At 44.2% G+C, this 15,128-nt stretch overlaps 1 long non-coding RNA gene across 1 annotated transcript; it reads left to right on the plus strand.

Annotated features, from left to right (window-relative positions):
- Positions 1–12,887: 12,887 nt before the first annotated feature.
- Positions 12,888–13,789, plus strand: LOC143516334 (uncharacterized). Its single transcript, XR_013131663.1, has 3 exons — positions 12,888–12,994; positions 13,381–13,409; positions 13,505–13,789. It is a non-coding gene; the product is annotated as an uncharacterized LOC143516334 (long non-coding RNA).
- The last annotated feature ends 1,339 nt before the right edge of the window (positions 13,790–15,128 follow it).

Below are 15,128 nucleotides of genomic sequence, written 5' to 3' on the forward strand. Positions count from 1 at the left end.
ACAAAATGGCAGCCACTCCCTACTAGGGTTGCCACCTAGGTCTGACAAAAAACAAGGACACTGTCATACTGACACAGGGTGGCGAGTGTAATCTGTTGAGCGGGAGGGGGGGGGGTGGCGAACGTAAGTTGTTGAGTGTGGGGGTGGCGAACGTAAGTTGTTGAGCGGGGGGGGGGGTTGGCGAACGTAAAACGTTACCGGAGGGGTTTAAAATGGACACAGTGAGAAGTAAAGTATTTAAAGAGTGCAGAAACAGTCTGAATCGTGGTTTGAACTAACCTAGTTTTTTTGCCGGGACCGAATTTTAAAAAGAAGAAAGGACAAAACAGGACAGCCCGGGAAAACCGGGACAGGCATGTGAAAACCGGGACAGTCCCGGGAAAACCAGGACAGGTGGCAACACTACTTCCTACTTACCAGAACACCAACAACACATAGAATATTTACAAAATGTACAGCCAGCAGACAATGCAAAATACTAACAACACAATCAAAGTAACCAAGGAGCACAAGTTGTCTTGCTAGGAAGGTCCTATTCAAGTGAAGGGTAGAAAGACATGGAATGGAGTCTGGAGCAGAGCTATACAAACAGAACAGACAGCAAACACTACATACAAACGTGTGCATAGGACATAACCTCCCCCCCCCCCATAAGTGTGAGACCTCTGACCAAATCACAGGTAACCAAAACACATTTCATCTAACACCTAGAGAGGGTATCTGCCACAGCATTCTCAGAGCCCATTTTGTGTTTAATACAAATGTTAAATCCCTGGATAATAAGGGACCAGGACATAAGGCGTTGGTTCAAATTGGACATACAATGCAAGAATGTCAAAGGATTGTGACCAGGCCAAAATTGTGTTGTAAGGCCAAAAGAAGAGCTAATGCTTCCTTCTCTATGGTGCTATAGGCCAATTGGTGTTTAGCAAACTTCTTTGAGAAGTAACACACTGGGTGGTCAATTCCACATGAATCCTCCTGTGGGAGTACTGCGCCAGCCCGGTACAGCTGGCATCAACCTCTAGCTTAAATGGCCTAGCAAAATCCGGTGCAGCAAGCACAGGTGAACTACACAATAGACTCTTTACAGACACAAAAGCAGACTGACAAGCAGAAGACCATAAAAATGGAACATTGTTACGCAGAAGAGAGGTAAGCGGCAGAACAACATCTGAAAAGTTCCTACAAAAACAACAGTAATAACCAGCCAGTCCGAGGAAACGCCCAAGCTCACGTTTAGAAATGGGGGGGAGGGAACGCGTTTATCACTTGGACTTTGGCATCAAGGGGACGCACCTGACCACGTCCTACTAACTTGCCAAGGTAAGAAATTGTGCTTTTCTCCCAAAGTCGCACTTCTCTAGATTAAAGCACCAATGATGCACCGTCTCTAAAGATTTCATGTGTTCCTCCAAGTCTCAAGAGTACACAACCAAATCATTCAGATAGGCCTCACAATTTGACACACCTTTAGCACAATGTTCATCAGCCGTTGGAATGTAGCAGGAGCATTTTGCAACCCAAAAGCCATCACTGTATATTGCAGAAAGTTGTCTGGCATAGTGAAGGCAAAAATCTCAGTGGCACAAGCAGTCAGGGGAACTTGCCAATAACCTTTTAGAAGGTCTAACTTGCTAACGAACTTTGCAGACCCCACACGGTCTACGCAATCTTCCATTCAGGGAAGAGGAAATGAGTCAGGTATGGTGACTGCATTCACTTTTCTATAGTCAGTGCAGAAGCGATAAGTACCATCAGGCTTTGGTACTAAAAGACAGGGTGAACACCAAGAACTACTGCTAGGGATTGCAAGATTGTTTTTAAGCATGTAGTCTGTCTCTTTCATCAGAAGGGAGCGTTTGTGAGGGTTTACACGATAAGGATGTTGTTTAATGGGCAGGTGACCTTGGACATCAATCAAGATAAATAAGTCAGCTTCTCAGACAGGCGCTGTAATGCCTCAGAGTTAGCAAGTCTAGCACTTGGAACACAGCTCCTACCCAAGTGAAGGTCATCCTGTTCAGGAGCATACTCAAGTGATGCAGATGCTGCTGGCACAGGGACCGACAACTGAGCAACAGCAGTAGCACTTACAGTTGTCAGGCGATCAACATATGGCTTGAGCATGTTAATATGACAAAGACGTGACTTACGCCAACGATCAGGGGTTGTTAATACAGTTTGTTGGGGACAGTTTCTGCTGGACCACATAGGGTCCTGAAAAGCAAGTCTGTAGGGTAGAACCTGACATGAGTAACAGTTGTAGGTACCATGCTAAACCAGCAGGTGGTAGTACCACTGGCAACACATGGAACAAGCTTGCTTTGACGAAAGTAAGGGTGTGTCTAAAGTACGTATCCAGGTGTTAAATATCCTGATCAGCCATTTCTCTCTCTCTCTGGTTTGACCGACACATAGGTTAGACCTATTAAAGAGAGGCTCCGTCATCTCTCTCTGGTTTGACCGACACGTGGGTTAGACCTACTAAAGAGAGGCTCCGTTATTTCTCTCTCTCTCTGGTTTGACTGACACATAGGTTAGACCTAATAAAGAGAGGCTCCACCATTTCTCTCTCTTCGTTGTCTTTATTGAGAACACGCAAACTTTGGTACCTATTACCATTACGTATATTTGGTACGTGGTCGTATTACTTAATTAACAAGCCCGAGTTACGGTGTAATCCACCAACCAACCGCGGCAACAGATTCACCAAATTACTTCAATCAAGCTTGCTAACACGGCCACACGGACTGAAACAAAGGCAATCAAGTCCTTGTTGTTAAACCATGAACGAGACTCTCATTCCTGGACTTCATATCCAGAAGGACGATTCCCAACACACCTGGACGACGTCGCTTTTATCAACGAGGAGCCTGCGTGGAAATTCCCTCGTAATTCCACCCAAAAATCCTCAACACGTGAGACTCTTAGCGCTGGGCTTAGTTTAATAATTGGGCATAGTTACTTGAGCTGTAGAGTTAACTAAGTTTTCTGTTAATACATTCTGAATGTGTTTAACTTAACTTATTTTCATAATCTTCATTAAGATTTGTACACAAGTTCTCCACCTTGCATGCAATCTCCCCATGTTTTTATCTTCTGAATAACAACTTGTAGTCCTCCCCATTCTCAGACACACCACATTAATTTTTAGTTATTAAGCCAGCGCCATTACCCTTTGTTCTGACCACGTTGGAATAAACCAGTTGAGCTCATTAACATAAAGTCTCGCTGCTCTACTGTTTAAAGTCGGCGCCATTTTAGTTGCTTTGTTCTCCATAGGAGAACTGGGATTACAACTCCCGCCTCCTCACAAGCGCACCCGCACACATTTATTCTCCTCCCCTTTTTACACACACACACACACACACACACACACACACACACTAGATGCGGAGTCTTCACTGTAAATATACTGATCCTTGTTGATGCTGTTGTTTTAGAATAGTTGGTTTTAAATAAATGTATCATTTATTTTTCACCAAATTGTCTGTGTTGATGTCATTCAAAAGTGGTTGATGCCAAAACCCCACAGTGAAAAGAATTCACAGTTAAATCCTTCAGATACCAAACCATTAATTGCCTTTAGTTGATAACTAAACTTGTGGTTCTGGTATAATTAGAATTAGGGTTGTCCCGATCCGATATTTGGATCGGATCGGCCGCCGATATTGGCAAAAAAATGTGTATCGGTATGGGATCGGCAGGCACGAGAAAATGTCGATCCAGACTCCTGATCCAGTTTTTTTTTTAAGTCCGATCCGGGTTTTCCAGCACACCCATTTAGATAATCCATTCCAGTTTTTGCTGTGGTTTTGCCAGTGAGAGTAAAATCCGGTCTGCATTTTCCAGCACACCTTCAGCACACGAGCATAGCGTCTGCCCCAATTTAGCTCCGTGGCATCTCGGACCGCCGTGTAAATTTGAAGTTATTGGTTAAAATGTCAGTTGTGTGGGATTATTTTACCTTAAAGGATGACAAAGACGAAGAGGTAGAGTGCAACATATGCCACAGTAAAGTCAAGCGTGGTGGTAAAGCTGTAAGAACTTTTAATACCACCAATCCAATCAAGCATTTAGCGAAATACCACCATTAACAACATGACGAGTTTCTAAAGAAAACCGAAGACAAAAAGAAAGGTCCTACACAACTAACACTGGCAGAAACGTTTGAATTGAAGGGAGTGTATAGATGGGGATGGAGCAGCAAAGTGTGGAGTAGAAGGCATTTTGCTTTTAATTAGTTTACGATATGTGCACGGATTTTTTTTTAAGCTTTGGTTTACACTTGTTCAAGAGCACTGATGGATGTTAATGTTAATAGACTATTTGTTAATAGACTATTTTCCACTCAGGTTGTGTGTTTTGCTTTTTTAATATAATTTACAATATTATTTGCACTTGTGGCTTTTTAATCCTTGGTTTACTGATGCTATTTCTGTTTGTTATTTAATATTTTGTCTATTTTGAGTTTATTAATTGCTGTTACGGAACAGCTCCGGACCCTTCCCTGTGGGCGTGCCGCTATGTTGTCTGCGTGTCGTTATGTCCATGTTTGTACTTCCGTGGGTGTGGGTTGTTTGTGAGCGTGTTCGTGGTTACACCTGTGCCTTGTCTCGAGGTCACGTGGGTCTGTGTACTTCACCTATTTAATGTGCGTTAACGCGGTGTCTTGTGCTCGTCTTTGTCTAAAGTTCATGCCTGTGCAAGCCACCGCAATTTGCGTGCTTGCACCATCTGTGCTGGGCTTTGCGTTTTTGTATTTTCATTAAATGTTCAGTGTGCACCACAAGACGTCTGTCGCGTTTCCTCCTTGCTCCCACACGCCAGCGTCACAGAAAGACGAGCCGAACAAGACGACGTATGCCAGGATACGCCACCCGAGCACCGAGGGGGAAGAGAAGGAGCAGGCGTCACCATGGCTCTTCCCCAGTCCGGTGCCAAGAAGTCCCCGTTACCGAGCAGCAGATGAAGCAGGACCCTGTCTGCACGTACCTGCTCTGTGCCGCTCGGGAGGCGGAGGATGCCGAGACGGCGGAGTACTTCCGCCGATCCGCAGCACGCGCATGGGAGGAGAGACACCCCCACGCGTCCCTGGAGCTTCCACCCATGGCTGTGAGCAGCAGTAAGAGGGAGGAAGCAAGCGCACCGCTCCTGGTTCTCCCTGAGGAGGAGGAGACCAGTGAGCCGTTCATGGTGGGTGCGGGTACCTTTGCCCTCACCCCTCCCGAAGTCGAGTTCGGCAGCGACGAGTCCGGAGAGGAAGAGAGCCCCCGCTCCTCCGTTCGTTCGGAGGAGAGTGAGGGCGAAACCAGCTGCGCTCCCTCTATTCCCGCAGCTCTCTGGACGGCCGAGGAGGAGAAGGTCAGCCCCCCGTCGTCGTTGTTCTCCGAATCGACGGTCTATTACGGGGAGGGTGACGAGGAGACCAGCTCTCTTCCCTCCAGCCACACATCCTCCACCGAGCGCCACGATGCGGAGGAGGACGTCAGCCCTCCCCCTTCCCTATTCTCGGCTCCTACCGTGTATTATGGGGAGGGGGTGGAAGTCAGTCGCCCTCCGTCCGCCTGTTCATCACCCTTGGGGCGCGAGAAAGAGAGCGAGGGGGTGGACAGCGCCTCTGGGTGTTCGGAGAGCACAGTCCACCTAGGGAAAGAGGTTCCTCAGTCTCCCTCAGCGGCGAGCAGCATGGACTGCTCCCGCTGCCTGACCCCGGAGGAACCCATGTCGCTGGGTCGGAGCGTCTCCGAGAGCGAGGAGGAGATGGAGACGTCGGGGGGCGAGGCGACGGCATCTCCAGGAGCGCAGGGGGGTCCTGGTGTGGTCAGCGGTCCAAGGTGGATGTGTCACGCGCCCTTGGAGCCGCCGCGGACACCAGCCGGCGCGCGGCACAAAGCCAGGAATCCAGCCGCGCCCAGAGGGAGAACCGAAGCTCCCCTAAGGAAGCCACCGGGAGCGCGGCCAGCGGGAGTTGCGAGTGGCGCAACGCGCGCGAGGAGTCGGAACCCAAGGACCGGAGGGACTCCGCCGCCTGTTCCGCCTGCCGTGCCCGCCCAGCCTGCTTTCCCTGGAGGGATAGCAACACCGTGTGCGCTTTGGCAGGCAGCTGGAGCGGTGCCATGGCTGCCTGTCCCTATATGTTTGTCCATTCCCCTATGTCTCCCTAATCTCCTTTTCCCGTTCGTTCCTCTTGTGTTTCATGTTCCTGTGTGCGTGTTTGTGACTGTGCCATTGTTTAATGTTTTCTCCCCTGTCTTCCCAGGGAGGGTGTGCTAGAGCTGTCCGCGGCGGTTCCCGCCGTCGGGGGTGACTTCTCTCGGAGGCTCGTGATCCCGGGGGCTCCGGACCTGCCCGTTGGTGTTTGTTCGGGGCTCTCCCGCTACGCGGGACGCTCCGGGAGTAGCGAGCCCCTGGCGGGGGGTTCTGTTACGGAACAGCTCCGGACCCTTCCCTGTGGGCGTGCCGCTATGTTGTCTGCGTGTCGTTATGTCCATGTTTGTACTTCTGTGGGTGTGGGTTGTTTGTGAGCGTGTTCGTGGTTACACCTGTGCCTTGTCTCGAGGTCACGTGGGTCTGTGTACTTCACCTATTTAATGTGCGTTAACGCGGTGTCTTGTGCTCATCTTTGTCTAAAGTTCATGCCTGTGCAAGCCACCGCAATTTGCGTGCTTGCACCATCTGTGCTGGGCTTTGCGTTTTTGTATTTTCATTAAATGTTCAGTGTGCACCACAAGACGTCTGTCGCGTTTCCTCCTTGCTCCCACACGCCAGCGTCACAATTTCTAAATAAACAGGTCAGTTTCTCCTTACCAACCATTGTGTATTATTCAAACACACCTAATTCAGCTGGCTACTTGTTATCAAGAGTAAAACGCTTTTCAACATGAGTTTGACAACAAAGTAAGTTGGCTAAATAACTTTAAACTTTAATACATGCTCGGATAGGCCGGTATCGGTATCGGCCGATATCGGTATCGGATCGGAAGTGCAAATAAATATCGGTATCAGATCGGAAGTTCAAAAAGCTGGATCGGGACATCCCTAATTAGAATATGAGACTGATTCTAAATTAAATTATTCTAAATTATTGAGGCTGATTAATAATTAAGGTAAAACAAATTATATCTACTTTAAAGGATTAGTAGGTGAAACCCCTACACAGTAGGACCTTGTCACCAACATTAAATGAACGAGCAACAGCACTTCGGTCAAATTTCTTTTTCATCGCTTGCTGAGCTACACACAATTCTGCTTGGCTGTTTCACAAGCTACCTTTAGGTGTTCACGTAACTTACTCACATAGAGGTCTACAGTTTCAAAGGAGCGAGTTGTAGGAGAAGCTAACCACTGCTCATTAAGCAATTTGAGTGGGCCACGGACTGAGCGTCCGAATACCAAGGCATTGGGACTGAAACCAGTGGACTCTTGCACTCACTGTATCACGTTTGGCAAACAACAGTAATGGGACACCTTCATCTCAATCGTTTCCTACTTCCAAGCAATATGACCACAACATATTCTTAAATGTCTGATGGAAGCGTTCAAGAGCTCCCTGGGACTCAGGATGATAAGCACGATACTTGGTGCTGTATATGCAGATCTGACACGACAAGCAAAGAGTTGTGACATGAAATTGGACCCTTGGTCCGGTTGTACACATTTTGGCAAACCAAAGGTAGTACAAAATTTTACAAGGGCTTTTATCACAGATCTTGATTTCAACGAGCGTAACGGAATGGCCTCTGGAAACCTTGTAGCAGTGCACATTCATGGTCAGAAGGTAAGTATTTCCTGAACGAGACTTCGGTAGAGGTCCAACATAGTCTATCTGGTCTCAGCTTCAGGAGTGGCCCAGGCCAACATAACAAACAGAACAGAACTATAAAATAAATGAAACACTAACAACTCTAACAGAAAACAAACACTCAGTACTACACTAACTCCCTAACAAAAACCATACAAACAAACCCAAACCCCAAAAAACAAAATGGCAGCCACTCCCTACTTACCAGAACACCACCAACACAGAATATTTACAAAATTTACAACCAGCAGACAACCCGACAGGGACAAAGGCAAAAGCATAAACGAGTACAAAGCAGTCAAAACCAGATTTCTAAGACGAGTTATATAAATGCAGAATACTAACAACTACCGAACAACGACACAACCAAGGAGCAAAAATGTATCGCTAGGAGGTACTGGGAAGGCCCTTATATAGTGAAGGGTAGAATGACATGGAGCGGAGTCTGGAACGGAGTCTTGCACACAGAACAGACAGCAAACACCAGGGGCTCATTTATAAAACTTTGCGTGGAATCTGGAGTGAAAATGTACGTGCGCTCAAAACCAGGAAATTGCATGCGCACAAAAAAAATCTGATTTATAAAACCCTGCGTACGCACACCCGCACGTTGTTTCCTCTTTATAAATCACAACCATCTTCAAACTGAGCGCAGCTGAATCAGCCGCACTTTCCGCCTCCGCCCCGCCCACTTTTACCCATAAATGGTCAATGCAAATCACTCATAAATATTTAAATGGCAGCTTGCCCCATTCTTTTTGAAGCGGAATAATGGATGAGAAAAAGACGAAAAAATGAAAATTTGGAGAATGTGAAGTGGAAGTCCTTGTTTCAGAGGTCGAGGCAAGGAAAAATGTGTTGTTTGGGAGCCTTAGTAGTGGAGTGACAAACAAACGCAAGTTTGTTGAGTGGCAACATGTGGCTGCAGCTGTTAACAATGTAAGCTCTACAAGCCGCACTGTTGCAGAAGTAAAAAAAAAATGGTCGGACTTGAAAGTAGATGCAAAGAAACGGATTTCTTTGCACAGGAAGAGTGCAAGTGCTACTGGTGGGGGAAAGGCCACACTTTCTCCGTCTCCATTTCATGAGAGGATGGCATGTTTAATTGAGGAACCCCTGTTAAGTGGCGTGGTGACTGAAAATTAGGGCGATACAGACTTTGCTGATGAACCCATCACTGGTGAACCAGGTAAAAACAAATTATCCATAATCATACATAGTTTTAATAAAGACGCAATAATCAAACTTTTTTTCCTAGAATGGTTTATTAAATTATTTAACCATCACTGTTTTTTAGAGAGGACTGTGGGAGTGGACAGCAGTCATTCAGCTGAAGACTGCCAACCCGGCCCCAGCGATGTCTCCGGTGCCCCGGATGCCTCCAGCGGTGCACCACGTGCTTTAAGCGGAGGTCGTGTTCTGACTGAGGCTGTTTTACAAATACAAATAAACACAATTACAGCAATTGACAATTTAACAAATGAGCTTAAAGAGATTACGGGGATACTGTCTGAAATGTCAAGTACATTAAAAGAACTTGTTAAAAAATACCTTTGCGTTTCTCTCCAATTATTTATAATCGACGCATCACGTCCTCGCGCAGTCTGACTGCTTGAATATTACGTGCGTCAGGTGGGTAAACATGTGGGTCTGGTTCAGGGTCATTTGCTTGTTGGTCGGTCATTATCAGGGGGAGACCATTCTGCTGTGCCATGTTGTGTAGCACGGCACATGCTCTCACTATCCGGCAGACTTTTTCTGGGTTGTAAAGCAGTCTCCCACCTGATGCATCTAAACAGTGCCATCTGCCTTTTAGCAGCACGATGGTGCGTTCTACAACAAAGCGTGTCAGAGTGTGCACGTCATTGTAGCGTCTCTCCTCTGTGCTCCGTGTGTTTGGAAATAGAGTGAGGAGCCAGCGCTTGAGCGGGTAGCCACTATCACCTAAAGAAATTAATCAGAGATAATGTTGCATTTACTGCTAGGGCAACTGCTTAAATTAAAATATTAATAATACATTTTAAACCAAGAAGCCAACCATCCCGTACAGCTCCATTTTCAAGACGGGTTCCTACACTGCTGTTCCTCAGAATAAATGAGTGATGAGTAGAACCAGGCCATCGAGCAACTACGTTGGTTAAGGTCATTGTAGCATCGCATATGACCTCTACGTTTATAGAATGAATTTGCTTTCTGTTGATGAAAGCAGCTTCATTCTGGCTTGGTGCTCTTATGGCAACATGAGTGCAGTCAATTGCTCCGATTACATTTGGGAAACCGGCCACTGCTGCCAATTGCACTTTAATGTCAGCCTGTTCACTCTGTAGAATTAAATTAACTTTAATTAAAATGCAGAGTGAAATAAAACCAGCTAGAATAAAATAATACTACAAATAAAGTCGAATAAGATACAGCATGCACTAAAACCTTAAACATACAGACAAAAAATAATAACTGCAAATTAATTAATAATTAATTATTATGTGTTTGTTAATCTTTGTTAATCTTTCTGTTCCTAATCTTGATCTATTCGGGATTAACTGATGCGTGAGGATGGTTTGCGCATTTACTTGCAATTCTCTATTTAACCAGATGATGTCACTATTACTATGGTGTGATTTTTGTTTCAATAGTTCCACAAAAGCAAAAGTACATTTGCAATATCTACAGACCATTTACCAATTAATTATAACCTTTGTATAAACTTTTATGGTAAAACTTAGTTTACATGCTACTGTGAAACAGAACCACCGCGTTCCGCCACGTTTGAAAACGCTGGGAGGCTGGTGGGGTGGGCGTGGCTTGGTCCCAGAGGCGGTCTCAGAGCTCTGTGTCAGTCCGGAATCAGTGACCAATGGAGATTGCAGAGGAACGCCTTCATCTAAGACCCTCCCACACGTGAAATGTGTTCCAAAAGTCAGAAGCAAAAAACGAACCAGAAGCAAAGAGAGATTCCAGAAGCAAAAGACCTTACTGGGAAAATCCAAAAAAACTAAAACAATGGAACCAAAAACTTGTCAAAATGCAAACGAAAATAAGTTTCAAATAACCAATTATATAAAAAATATATACTTTTGATATATATTTTTCTGTTTTGCATTCATAACATATACTTTCTGCTCTTGGATTTACTTTTGCTTTTGTGGAACTATTGAAACAAAAATCACACCATACTATTTCCCCATTCTCTCTATCTCTCTCTCCGCAATGTTTTACAGGTTTACGGCAGCTCTAGAGTTTGCTTAAAACTACGCACGTTTTTACGCCACGTACTTTTTTATAAATCAGTTTTTGCGCAAGATATTGCGTGCGCACATTTCAGTAGCTCCGCCCCTAGGTTATGGAATGCAATCGGTCCTGACTTAAGGAATTCTGACTCTATTTCTCATTCTATTTCACATTTTTACCCATCCTGTCTCTCCCCATATCTCCATCTCTCCTCATACTGTCTCTCCTCATCTCTCCATCTCTCCCCTACTGTCTCTATTTAACTCTCTATTATTGTTGGATTTGCTCTCAGAGGTTAGATTAGTGTCCTTCTTCAGAAAGAAATGTCTGGATATGCACAAAATAAACAACAATCTAATTATCAACACGGTCTCCTGACTTTTCATAGCGACATTTCCAACAAATGTTATGCAGTATTAGTATAAAGAAGAAATTATAACCAGCCAGCAGAGGGCAGCATAGAATTGCAATAAACAGCAAATCCTCGACGGTCCGAGGAGGACGAAGACCGGCATCCTGTAGTTGTTCAATCGCTAACTTACAGCCACCAGAGGGCAGCATCAATGTTGCGCCGGTGAACAGAGGAAATAAAGCTACAAAGGAAAGCTTTTGACAAAACATAAGGTGATATACACACAAACTGTTACCATGTTATCATTATGAACACAAAATTTCTAGTCCAGTGAAACCCAAATGCTTTTTCAGCATTGTTATTTAATGCTAATATACAGTCATGAATACCTGAAGCCTGTGTCCTTAGTAGAAAAACTCAAAACACATTTTACAGGACACATGATTTCATGCATAACATGATGGTTTATGTAGTTCTGTTTATGTATTTTTATTCAAAGTTTTGTGTATTCTAAAAACATACTGTTTAATTTTAAGCATATAGTGACAACCTAGTGACAGATTAATGTGATTCTGGACTGTGGTATTGTACATCTCTGTCTGCTCTGGTTTATGATGCCTGATGTTATGATGTTGTAATCTTCACATCTTTACTCTGCTCTTTCAGACTGTGTTTTCAGTTTGAAATCAACTAGAGGCCTGAATCAGTCTGAATTTTCCCCCTCACCACCAGTCCATGAAGTAAACAGAAATTCATGGCATTCTTCACACAGGCAATTTATGATGTAGTTTGTGTATCTATGATTGAAAGATGAGTTTTTCCAATCCTGTAAAATATATACCAGTTTAAGAACAATTTATCCAGACCGTATTCTTCATACATTTTATGACAACATGAAATCATTGCTTTGTCATTGTCATTGTCAAAACTAAGTCTAAAATGACACAACACAGAAAGATGTAAAAATTAATGGTGATCTAGATGTCTGTGGCTAATTGAGTTCAGTAAGAATGTGTCCTAGATTTAATTTTTTGTGATTTTATAGTTTTAGTAAAACACCTGCATCAGTGTAATCAGTCTTGCTCATGTGTGGAACGTCAGTCAACTAAAAGTTCTAGATTATGATGCAACAATAGCTATAATGTAACATGTACTGTTCAGTTTTATAACATACAAAGAAACAAATAAACACAGACGTGCAAAGGGAAAGAGAGATTTCCTGTTTACAAACAACAGAAAACCAAAAAAAAAAAAAATAATTGTCATTCTGATTGAGCGGTCTGCAGCAACTTCAGTGAGCTGAAAAGAGCACTGCATAGAGCGTGTGCCAAACTCCACATATGTGTGCGCATTAAACTATTAGTTACAGGATGATTACAAATTACAAACAGTTACAAATAGTGTGTATATCCTACCTTGATATACACACTATTTGCAGCGAACGAGTCGATCTCTGCAGAACTGAAAAAAACTGAAACTGTTGTCACGAGTCCAAGACCCCTCCCACCAGATCCTACAACCCAGATACTATAAAAAAGACGTCGGCAGAAAGACTTATATAATTATCACAATTTGGCGACATAGAAGAGGACGACTGATCAAAACAAGTGAGGCGAAAAGTTATTTTATAAAATTTGCTATATTATTGATTAAATAATCTAGAATTGCTAAGGTGCTAAATGTTGCAAGAGAATCAATTAAGAGTATGAATGTGCGCTTCAGCACAGGTTATTGTTTAATCTTTGGTTATCCAGAAGCTCACTGGCGAACCAGATACTTTTTTCGTATTATAAATGGACATTATCGTATTCCATTTTCGTATTATAAATGGAACCTTGACTGCTATCCATGTAAACTATGCAGAAGGTATCTTCCTTTATAAAGTTTGCGAGTAGCCTGCAGATGCAGAATAAAGGCAAACTAATGAGAGAAAGAAAAAGAAAGCAAACATTCCCTCAGCTTGAATAAGAAATGATGTTTCTTCTTCTATCAGGTTAAGATGACCCACATCCCTTCATCTGTGTAAGCAGGCAACTTAAGATATCATCCAAGCATTTACACAGAAGAAATAATGACCTATTAATATAGTTTAATATGTCTTGTCTGCTTCTCCACAGGGTTTTGCTGAAGGACACAGCAAAGGCTGTTATCATTCCTCTGAAGAACGGCATCATCTCCATCACCAGAGTCTACGAGTCCCTCATAGATGCAGATGTAGATCCCATTAGTGGACAGTGCTCCAACTACACCTCCATCAGACAGCAGATAGTGGAGACCCAGCAGAGTCTGGAGGAGTCAGAACAGGCAGCCAGTACAGGACTGAAGGGTCTGGATGAACACCTTGAGGAACTTACAGAAGTTGAAGGAAAACGTGAACAGCAAATAAGAAATACAGAATCTACCTTAAGTAACTTGCTAACACAGCAGATGTCTAATGAAAAGTTAATGAATGACAGTTATGTTGCTTTAGAGCAGGCCAGACACAATTTGGGCTCAGCTCAAGAAATTCAACGCAATCAGGAGAAGAGGAGACGTGATGCTGACATAGTCACAGAAGTTGGAGCGAGATTTTTTGTTATACCAATTGTTGGATGGATTGCTGGTAAGAATTACAGCTATTACTAATTAAATTATACAACATGAAGATGAGATTTTGTTTTTACAAGATTACACTGTCACGGCGAGGACCCCGGCCCCTCCCTTTTGGGCGTGTGTTTACGTTGTTTACGTCTACTCTTCTACGTCTGTGGATCTCCGTGATGGTGGTTGTGTCTTGTGATAATCCGTCTCACCTGTGGCTCATCTCGTCATCATGGGACTTGTGTGGTTTGTCTATTTAATGTGCGCTCGCGCAGTGTCCTGTGCTCGTCTTTGTCTAAGTCTGCACGTTGTGTGCTTGTGTATACGTTTTCTGTGCACTAAACGGCGCTATATCTGTTTCATAAAAGTGATGTTTGTCGCCAAGGAAGGATTCCGTGTCTCATCCTTCGCCGCTCCGCCACCGTCACATACACTTTATATGTGTGCATTTGGTTAAAATAATTAATTCACCTCCTCTATTTACAGGGGCCGCCATGTTGACTGCTGGTGCAGTAGAAATGTCTCAAGCGTTATCAGATATCAGAGAGGCAGAAGAGGAGGTGAGAGAGTCTGAGTCTGAAGTGGAAACGTACCAAAGTAAAGTGTGTGACTACATGCTCACGATTGTCCAGTTGGAGTTCAAAATCGGACAGAAGCTGCATGAGATGGAGGAGATCCATAAAGAAATCCAGCAGGTGAAGGAACAGAGACAGTGTGTAGCTGAGTTTCAGAAGAAAGTGAGAAGTGTCGTCCAACTCCTGAGTGACCTGAGTGGGAAGACCAGAGTAGTTGAGTGTCAAACTCGCAGATTCATCCACCAGGAACCTGTGATGAAGATGATGGAAGAAGTGATGAAGGCAGCAGAAAAAATCACAGGGAATGAGCTCCTGCGTATTAAGGGCCTACCACAACTCATCAGTACCATGAGGGAGAGGAGGAGGAGACTGGAAGCTCTCTGTACCTCACATTCCCAGTGAAATTATTAAAGCGTTTTTTACGGACTTCGTGGCAGAAATTCTTCCCTGGGTCCTTTATTCACTCGGGCGGGGATAGCGAGCCAGTGTGCTGTGCAGGACCCGACAGATGCTACAAACCTACTCTTTCCTCAATCCGGCTTGCTAATGTTCAGTCATTGAGGAATTAACTAGATGACCTGCGGGG

The sequence above is a fragment of the Brachyhypopomus gauderio genome, chromosome 6, assembly GCF_052324685.1.
Source record: "Brachyhypopomus gauderio isolate BG-103 chromosome 6, BGAUD_0.2, whole genome shotgun sequence".
NCBI lineage: Eukaryota > Metazoa > Chordata > Actinopteri > Gymnotiformes > Hypopomidae > Brachyhypopomus > Brachyhypopomus gauderio.